Genomic DNA, 9,892 nt, shown 5'->3' with positions numbered 1-9,892 from the left:
ACAGTTGGAGCGGCAATCAAGTGGGCGGTGTGGGGTGGGGAAGCTGGGTGGCAGCGAAGGATTGCCCTGGAGTACAACAACCTGATCTCAAATGTTAAGGGGCCCTCTGCCTGACACACAGGTGACCGGACCCTGAAGAGCCAGGGCTAGACAAGACTGGGACGGGATAACACAGACAACCTCTAGATTTTTTGGCTCAGGCAACTGAAGGAAGAGATTCCTGCTGGCTGATGAAAACTTGAGAGAGAAGCAGGTCAAGTCAGAATTCAGGGGCAGTTTGGGTATGGCAGAGTGCTACATGGAAGGAATACATCTGGGAGCCAAGGAGATGAAGAGGAGCCATCAGGAGGTGGCGGGAGAGGTGAGACCTGCTAGGAAACTGAGCCCTTCGGTGGTCTTTTTGACACCACTACAGTGTCAGATGTAGGAGGTGTGACAGACAGAGCAGCCAGACCTGACCATAGGTTTAAGCAACCTAAGTGGACCCCAGTGATCTTGATGGGAGCCATCTGTCCAGTGACAAAAGCAAAGGCTGAGTGGATGAGTTCCAGAAAACTCTAAGTGCGCTTTTACAGCTCCTTTAGGAGGATGGCATGCCACTGTGAAAACCGTCCAGCACAGAAGGAAGACGAGGGCGTGGGAGCTACTGAGTGACAGAGTGGACCAAGGGATGAGGCAGCTGGCCAGCCAGGGGCCTGGAGGACAGCCTGGGGCGGGGGCCAGGAGTCTGGCCAGCCAGGGCCTGGAGGACAGCCTGGGAGGGGCCAGGCAGTCTGGGGCCAGCAGGGGCCTGGGAGCCTGGGGGGCAGGCAGTCTGGGGCCAGCAGGGCCTGGAGACAGCCTGGGGGGGCAGGCAGTCTGGGGCCAGGCAGGGGCCTGGACAGCCTGGGGCGGGGCAGGCAGTCTGGGGCCAGCCAGGGCCTGGAGAATAGCCTGGGGGGGCAGGCAGTCTGGGGCAGCCAGGGGCCTGGAGAACAGCCTGGGGGGGGCAGGCAGTCTGGGTCGGGCAGGGAAGCAAAGGAGGTGGCACCCTAGCTCAGGAGAGGCAGAGGATGAGAGGCATGGTCAAGATGGCAACCTGATTGTAGAGAGGTAAGGAGAGGGTGCTGGGAAGGGCTACAACACTGTGTCTGTGGGCACTGATGGTAAAACGCTTGGCACTAAGGTGGGAATGAAGTTAGAGGGCACAACTCTTGGCCATCAAGATCCTGAATCAGGAATATGGATAGGCTAGGATAACGAACACTTATCCGAGGAGGGAACGTGTCCCAAGGGGAGACCACAGAAACAAGTGGTAAGTGCTCCAAGACTGTTCGTGTGGACAGTGAGCCCTATGAGGCAGGACAGGACGGTGGTGGGAGGACCAGATGAGACATCTATGAGAAACCACCGCTGGGGGAATTCTCCATAGCATTATCATTCAAAGTAAAAGATCAGAACCAACCTAGCAGTCAAGAGGGAACTGGTTACATGAAGAAATGACATGTAAGTACAACAGAACACCCACAGGTCGCCAGGATGAGTTACATAGGGAACCCCGTGCAAGTTACCCAAACATGAAGCATCGCTGCCAGTGACCAAACATGTCTCTGTGTACACGTGCTCGTTTACAAAAGGCAGATGAATCTGCACATAACTCAGAAGCAGGTGCCTGGGGAGGGTATGCAGGTCTGGGGGGGTGGTAGTGGCTCTAGCTTGTCACAACCCCTTCTGTACTATTTAAAAATTTGGTGCCATTGATGTCTATGACTGATCAAAGAGAACAAAGACAATGGATTTTAGAATATGGGCTGCAAAGAGCACTGTCCACAAACAATGGAGATGTCAATGCAAACTCCTCCTAGAAAGGGTTGTTACTCCTTATGACATATGGAAGCAGCCGAAGTCACAGTTAGCCTGGGCTGCCACAGTCGTTGCTGTAGGGCCACAAAGAAATAAAATTTGCACCAATAAAAACTTGAACGTTTTCCTTAAATTTACAATCTCAGGGAAAAAAAGCCAAGCTATTCAAAAATGTACTTGTTCTGACTTCCTGACCTATTTCCCCTGAAAACCATCCTGGGCATCATAGGTCCGTCTCTGCATGGACTGGGTCTAGGTCACTGCTTATCTTGGGCACTGAGTGCACAAGGCCTGTCTGCTGGAGCAATGCATGTGTGTGGACAACTGTGCCTCTGATGTCCAATGCATGTGTGTGTGGACAGCCGTGCCTCTGATGTCCATGCTGTCAAGTTTTGGCTTGACCAGAGCCAGAGGACCAGAAGTGAAATTTAAAGGGGACAGAGACGAGAAAGGAAAACTGGAAGCAGGAGGGAAGAAAGGACCAGACCCTGGACAGTCCTGCCAGCGCTGCTGGGATGGGCACATTGTCATTATATTCTATAAGGAATGTGGGTCACACTAGGGGCAGCATGTGGATGTGCCCTGGACCCGTTTGCTCTAGAACCTGTGCTCTAAGATTTTATCCTGCTGCCTCTGAGAATATCTCTGCTGTACTTCCCTGTAGTACCTAACTACTAAGCCTGGTGTAGACTCTCCAGGTTCCTGTCTTATAGCCCCCAGAACACAAGCAAGGGATGAGAGAGCAGAGGCTTCTGTTGGCTCACTCTAATGGGAAGTAGAGGATAGTGAGCAAACACCACGGATGAGAAAATTTTATCTGTAAAGTGAATAAAATGCTTACAGATACTTTAAAAACAAAAAGAAACCAAAACCAAAATTTATGTTAGTCAGGGCGTGGTAGGAGGCAGAGGCAGGCAGATCTCTTAGTGTAAGTTTGAGGCCAGTCTGGTCTACACAGTGAGTTCCAGGACAGCCAGGGCTTCATAGTGAGGCCTCATCACACAAAAACAACAGCAGCAGCACCTGACTTTAACTACAGGGTACTGCAAATACTCTCATTCCTAGGAGCTCTTCTTCCATGGTTTCCAAGTTCTGGGAATTTTGTATCTCTACCCCTCCTCTGCAAAAGATCCTAGGTTACCGAACAGACTGGCAAGTCTCTTCAGACACAAACACTCTGCCTTAGCAGGGTTATATCACTTATCCAGGAAAAGGGATAGAATTGGAATTTACACACACACACACACACACACACACACACACACACACACACACATATTCCATCCATCCATCCATCCATCCATCCATCCATCCAGGAAAGGAATATAAGTTTCTTTCCTTCTAGCCAGAACACTTTCCTTTCCCAGATCAGATTCTACCTTTTAAAAAGATCTCTGAAGATGTAGTTGTGATTAATCTCAAGATCTCCTGATTCCTGTTAAGGCACATCTTCCATTTCAAAATGAAAACAAATGAGAAAACCTGAATTTGACAGCTTACAAGCATCCCTTACATACCACATTCACACTTTTGATTTAGTAACACTTCTATTTACTTAAGTTTTTGCTTTTGTGTGTGTGGAGAGACTGGGCATTGAGACAGGGCCTCATGTAGCCAGTGCTGGCCTCAAATTCACTATGTAGCCCAGGACGGCCTTGAACTCTTGATCTTCCTGCCTTTCACTCCTGAGTGCTGGGAATATAGGCATATAACAAAATGTCTAGCTAGATTTTTAGATATAATCACTTAAATATATAAATACTCTGTAACATAAACCTACAAGATACACCAAGTTTGATTTTATTTGTCAAGGCTGTGAGACTACAGTTTGTCCTCTTCCAGAGTTAGGTAAGCAAGTGCTATTTAGGTGTTGACTGCAAAGAGAGAATAGCAAGACAGCCTGTTTATACCTTGTCAAATCTTATCCGCAATGCCACCATCACTGTGTCCTTTGGGAGACAGTGGAAATGTGGGCATTCCTTTTGGGTCAGTGTCTTATGAAGTAGTAGATTTAAATTGATGAGAAGGCCTGAAAGGGGCCAGTAAAGCACCCAAAGTCTGAGATTTAATACTCCAGTGATTTTTAAGCACTTACAGACCCAGGAAAACAGGCCTACCTCTTAAGCCCCCTTGTATCGAGTACGCTGCAGCTCTATCTACCAATATCTCTATAAAGTAGGAGTTACTTAAAAATTTAAAAAACATGTATTTTATGTGTGTGTGTGCATGTACGGGTGCACGCATGCTGCACGTCACAAGTGGAAATCAGGGACAACGTGTGGGATTCAGCTCTTTTCTTTCACCATGTGGGTTCCGGAGATTGAAATCAGGCTGTCAAGCTTGGTGGCAAAAGCGATGGGCCGTCTCGCCAGTTTAAGTTTTTAAAGCTAGAGTAAACTGCAGTTCATAACAATACAAGCTAGGACAAGGAACCTTGGCAAACGTTTTCTTTTGTTTGTTTGTTTGTTTTGCCTCTCCAACTATCAACCCTTAACTCTTCTGGCTTCTCACGTCCAGTTCCCAAAGGCGTGAGTGACAAACCGGTTAAGAGAGGTCACCGCCTTCCCTTTCACCTGTGCGTAAGATGCTGGCCTTCCATTCTAGTTGACTGGTTCACCCAAGTTTTTCTCCAAGACCGGTCGCGCTCTCCGACCGAGCAGCTCCGGGAGGTAAGCGAGTGGAACCTTCGGCTCAGAAGGCGGAGCGCAGGCCTCCGCGGGCAGCACGGCCTCCCGGAGCCCGTTTCCCTACGCGTGGGTGGGGGAAACACCTCACTCGGGGCCGCGGCGAGCTCGGCGGAGCAGCAACAGTCGCTCCCCAAGCGCCGGGCCACCGCTGCCCAGAGGCCCCAGCGCGAGGCCGGGCGGGCGGCGAGGAAGCGGCGCCCGCAGGGACCCCCCCGCCCCCGCCCGGCCTGAGCGCCGCTATTATTCCGGAAATGCCGAGAAAGCCGGCGTCTTCCGCCCTCCTCGCGCAGCCAGCAGCCCACTGCTCACCCGCTGGCCGCTGCAGCTCCCGCTCGCTCCGGCCGGGCTCTCCCGGTGGCCACCCGTGGACCCACTTCCGGCTCTGTCCGCTTGTGGTGTCCCCTCGTCTGCTCTCCGATGTCGACACTCCGGTGTCTGCAAGTTCCGAGGCTGGTGAGTTCCGGGTGCCCAGCTGTCAGTGTCCGGTTTGGTACAGAGGGAGTACCCCAAGCCTCCACTATGTCCCTTCTCCCTGCATCCTGGAGGGAGAGCCCCCCCCAAATCATCCAGAGAAAACAATAATGATGATGTCATTATGATTATAAAAACAGATGCTATTAATAATTAAAATTTTGAAATTATAGACAGCAGGCTTCTTTCAGTTAGAAACATTTGGAGAGTCAAGGATGGTGGCTCACACCAGGAGTCCAGCCAACAGGAGCTGAGGCGGAGAGTTAGAGGCCAGCCAGGGCTACACAGTGAGTTTCATTCCAGCCTGGACTACAGACTATACAAAACAAAACGCCATCTATAATATTGTAGACTGTACTATTTGTGTTAATATATACGGAAGGTGATGTATAAAATTTTTCTAGAGGGTTAGGATCACAGAAATTTTAAAATAGTTTTTATGACTTTATTAGCATATTGTTTTTAATAGCCTGGTTAGCAACATATGACCTTTAATCCAGAACATGGGAGGCAGAAGCAGGTGGATTTCTGTGAGTTCAAGGCCAGCCTGATCGACAGAGCGAGATCCAGGACAGCTAAGGCTGCACATAGAAACCCTGTCTCAAAAAGACAAAAAAACAAAAACAAAACAAAACAAAAACAAACAAAAAACCCAAACCAAACCAACCAACCAACCAACCAAACAAACAAACAACAACAATCCAATCCTGGTTTTAAACCATCACTCTGTTATCAAGACTGGGCCCAGATAGTTCCAACAAGCTCGGGTTGGTCACCCATCCTCAGTACATCAATTAAAGAGGCAGCTAAGCTGGCCCAGCCTGTAGACAGTGGCTGTCAAGCTGGCCATGTGCACATGAAGTAAATAAAAATAAAGAGATAAGTAAACCAAAAGGCAAAGAAAGGAGGTTTATTCAGTGTGCCCACATGTGACGGAGGAACAACCAAAGCGGTCTGGTGAATCTCCCCACAAGTTTTTGAGGTCCTGACATGAGGCTTTAGGTTTAAGTAAAGAGCAAGAGCTACGCTTAGCCACACAGTCCCGGTCAAGGTTGTTAGGTCTCAAACCTGGACAAAAAGGCCGAGGTGCCTATTTAAACATATCAAAAGCGGACCTGGCCTCTGGTCTTCCCAGCATCCCTCAGTCCCACCTGCTGACAGACCCCGCCCTCTACCCTGAACTCTCCATCCCAGGGGCTGGGCTACCTTCCCCCGGAGGCTCTTCCCTATGTAACCCAGACATTATTGGTTACCTGCCCTTTGTACCTTTGGCCTCCTGGCTGCCGCATCCGGTTCTCTCTCCCTCTCCCTTTCTCTACCTCACAGGGCCCAGCTCAGTCTGGTCATGTCCACTCTGGACTTTCCCAGGTGTCTCTGCTCTGACTACGCTCTCCCTTTTACCTATAATAAAGATTTCCTCCCCATACCTAGAGTGGTCACATCCTTTCCTTTTTATTTATTGTTTTCATTCAAAGGTGAGGTCTCACCCATAATCTACCCATCATCGTCTCATAGTGATCTGATAAGTTGTCAGAACTGAGTGAAATCGCTTCCTCAGAGGCAAGTCCCTTCAGTGGCTGGTCCCAAGGCTTCAACCTCTTCCCTCTCCAGAAGGAGGTTCCTGGGAAATTTTAATTCTTTGGGGACAATAGTCGGATAGCACAGTGTCTGTGGTTAAACTGTCATTGTAACATCCTGGCGGGGTGACATCCCAAGACCAGCCCCTCCTTTTGTCGACCAGGTTATGATCTAGGTTGCTTCTTTTTTGAAGTCTCATTACCTGGCTTTGTTCTAGGACAGGAAGAACTGGGTTGAAGGCTCTTCAGAACTTAGAAGGCATCAGAGCACCCGCTCTCCTTCTGAGACCCTGGTTTCCTGCTGTGTGAAGAGGTGCTTTCACTGCCCTGAGGATGCATGGTCTCGTCCCAGTTCACCAGGCATTTAAAAGTGAACAAGAAATCTTTTTCCGAGAGGCTCAGCTTCTCAGGGGAGTTGAGGTCACTCTCCCTCAGGGAGATGAGTCCACCAGCCAGCTCCTGGTTCTGGTCCACAAATTTCTAGCAGGTGCTTCCTCGCAGTGTGCTTCTATGGGACAAAGGCAGAGCCACCAAGGCTGCCATCAGACCATTCTGGTAAGTGACCTGCAGAGTCCAGAAAGCTGGGAGGGTGGTGAGCAGGGACCAGCGGTGCAATGATCCTCTTCTCAAAGCAGGGAGGAGAGTGTTTCCCAGCTGGCAGGGGCCCCAGGAGCAGTGGCCGTGGGAAGCAGACTGCTGCAGTCGTAAGCCATGGCCTGGACTTCCGTCCTGCTCATGCTGGTGGCCCACCTGACAGGTAAGGAACTCTTGAGGCCCAGAGCCTCCTGCCCCTCCTCTTGCTCTCTGCCCCGTGATGACCACGGTTCTGTCTTCTCAGGTTGTGGCCCTCAACCCACGCGCTGTAATCAACCACCATCTGCCTCTTCCTCGCTTGGAACCACCATCCGCCTCTCCTGTGCCCTGAGCAGCAACCATAACATCAACATTTACAACATTTACTGGTACCAGCAGCATCCAGGCCACCCTCCCAGGTTCCTGCTGAGATATTCTCTCACGCTCAGACAAGCACCAGGGTCCCAAGATACCCCCTCGCTTCTCCGGATCCAAAGATGTGGCCAGGAACCTGGGGTATCTGTGGATCTCTGATCTGCAGCCTGAGGACGAGGCTGTGTATTACTGTGCCATGGGCTCCGGAGCCAGGAAAAGGAGAACCGGATAGAGAGGGAGAGAGGAGGAGAAAAGTAGTTTACAGATTCGGAATCCCAGGCTCTGGAGGTGCCGTTTGCTTTGCTCAGTGAGGCTGGTATAGGAAGGAGGGGTAGAGCATTGGGGTTTCACAGAGCCAAGAAGATGGAGCCATTCAGCTTTTCCATGTCTTGCAATGTTGCTGTGAGCCCACTGGAGGCTGGATTATAGAATTAAAGCTCTTTTTCTGAGTTTGGCTTGGCTGGTTTGTGATTTCAGAACCAATGTCCCCAGAACCTGACTAGTCACTCTCAGATTGGCCAGGCACCATGAACAGCATACTCATTATGATATCACGGGTCAAGTGGATGACAGAACATCTTGGAGGGGGACCTCCTTGCAAGGACAGCGTCTTCTATTGTTACCCTCACAGTCACAGAGTAAAGTTTAGGAAACACCATCACTGGCCCTCTACTTCGGGGGAGAGCAGATGTCAAGTGACAGGCTAGAGCAGTTTCCCTCCTTGGTACTAGTGATGTTGGGGGTGGGGCCGCCTTGTCACGGAGCTGCCTTGTGTTGTGGGTGTTGAGCAACTTCTCTGGCCTCTGCTACCAGATGCAGTACACAGCACATGACCCCACTGTAAGTGATGACAACCCCGGGTGGATCCAGATATCAGTAAAGGTCCCGGGTGAAGCTACAGCTACCTTCTGTGCAGGGGAGTGATAGGCCAGCCAGCATTTAAAAAAACATATACACAAGAAGTAATTATTATTATTATTACTGTTATTTATTTATTTGTATTTTTGAGACAGGGTTTCTCTGTGTATCCCTGGCTGTCCTGGAACTCAAATCCTCCTGCCTCTGCCTCCAAAGTGCTGGATCAAAGGTGTGTGCCACTAACACCCTGTGAAATAACTCTTTATTACTGCAGCAGGTTAGTAAGTCAACTGTCATTCTGTGAAAGTCAATGGACAAAAGTATTACAAAATAACTACGTTAAATGATATTAATGAACACTTCACAGGGAGAGTTGTAAATTGTGACTTCAGTGAGTACAGTGTGAGTGAGGACAGGCAGAAGGTGGAGCATTCTGACAAACGTTTATCAGCTCAAAATAGACTGCTGAAACTCTGAGTTACCTTGTGTGAGTCTGTTGGTGTAGAAGTTACACACACACACATACACACACACACACACACACACACACACACACACACACACACCACATGCTCTGACTTTACGAGACAACCCCCCCCCAACACCACACACCAAAGATGCTCTGACTTTACGAGACAACACCCCCCCACCCCCCCCCACCCCCCCCCCCCCCACCCCCCCATGCTGCTGGGCTTGTGCTGTGCTGGCCTCTGCAGCTGGGCACGGGGCCTCTCTTTAAGAGTGGTTTGTTTCCCCAGTGAGACTTCCTTGGAGAAAACAAGTATTTCATTTGCAAATAAGCTACCAACTGGAGATAGCTTTCTGGGTTAGGGACAGGTATGTGTACCCTCCTTTCAGCTCTGGGACCCTATGTGGTGCAGACCCATGCAGGCTGTGCATGCTGTCAATCTCTGGGAGTTCACATGTGCACCAGCCTCTGCTGTGTCTAGAAGCCTTGATTGCCTGGCATCCTCCACCCTTCTGGCTCTTTCACTTTTTCTTGGCCTCCTCTTCTACAGGTTTCCCTGAGCCCTGAGGGAGAGATTTGATGGAGGCATCCCTTTTAGGGCTGAGTGTTCCAAGATCTCCTTACTCTGCATATTGTCTGGCTGTGGGTCTCTATTCATTCCCATCTGCTGCAGGAGGAGCTTCTCTGGTGATGGCTGAGCAAGGCAGGATCTGTGAAATATAGCAGAATGTTAGTAGGAATCATTTTTTTTTTCTGCATTCCTTTGGCTGAACAATAGTATTTGGTTTTCCCTGGGTTTATGGCCTGCCTAGTCTCATCATGTTCTTGACCACCTAGGCAGTGTTGGATATGGGTTCTACCCCAGAGTGGGTCTCAGCTCAAAATCAGATACTGGTTTGTGTGGCCACTGCACCAGCATATCTCACGGGCAGGTCACTTTGGTGGATTGAAAGGGTTGGTAGCTGGGTTGGGGTTTACTTCTCTCCATTGGTAGTGTGCAGAGAATCTTCCAGTACTATGAACACTACCCGGTGGGGGTA

At 50.0% G+C, this 9,892-nt stretch overlaps 1 pseudogene; it reads left to right on the top strand.

The window, feature by feature from the left end:
* Positions 1–7,044: 7,044 nt before the first annotated feature.
* LOC114710554 lies at positions 7,045–7,927 on the top strand (annotated as a pseudogene).
* The last annotated feature ends 1,965 nt before the right edge of the window (positions 7,928–9,892 follow it).

Source organism: Peromyscus leucopus, unplaced genomic scaffold (assembly GCF_004664715.2).
Source record: "Peromyscus leucopus breed LL Stock unplaced genomic scaffold, UCI_PerLeu_2.1 scaffold_837, whole genome shotgun sequence".
In the NCBI taxonomy this organism is placed as follows: Eukaryota; Metazoa; Chordata; class Mammalia; order Rodentia; family Cricetidae; genus Peromyscus; species Peromyscus leucopus.
Note: the sequence above shows the minus strand (reverse complement) of the source record. Positions and strands in the feature narration are given on the sequence as shown.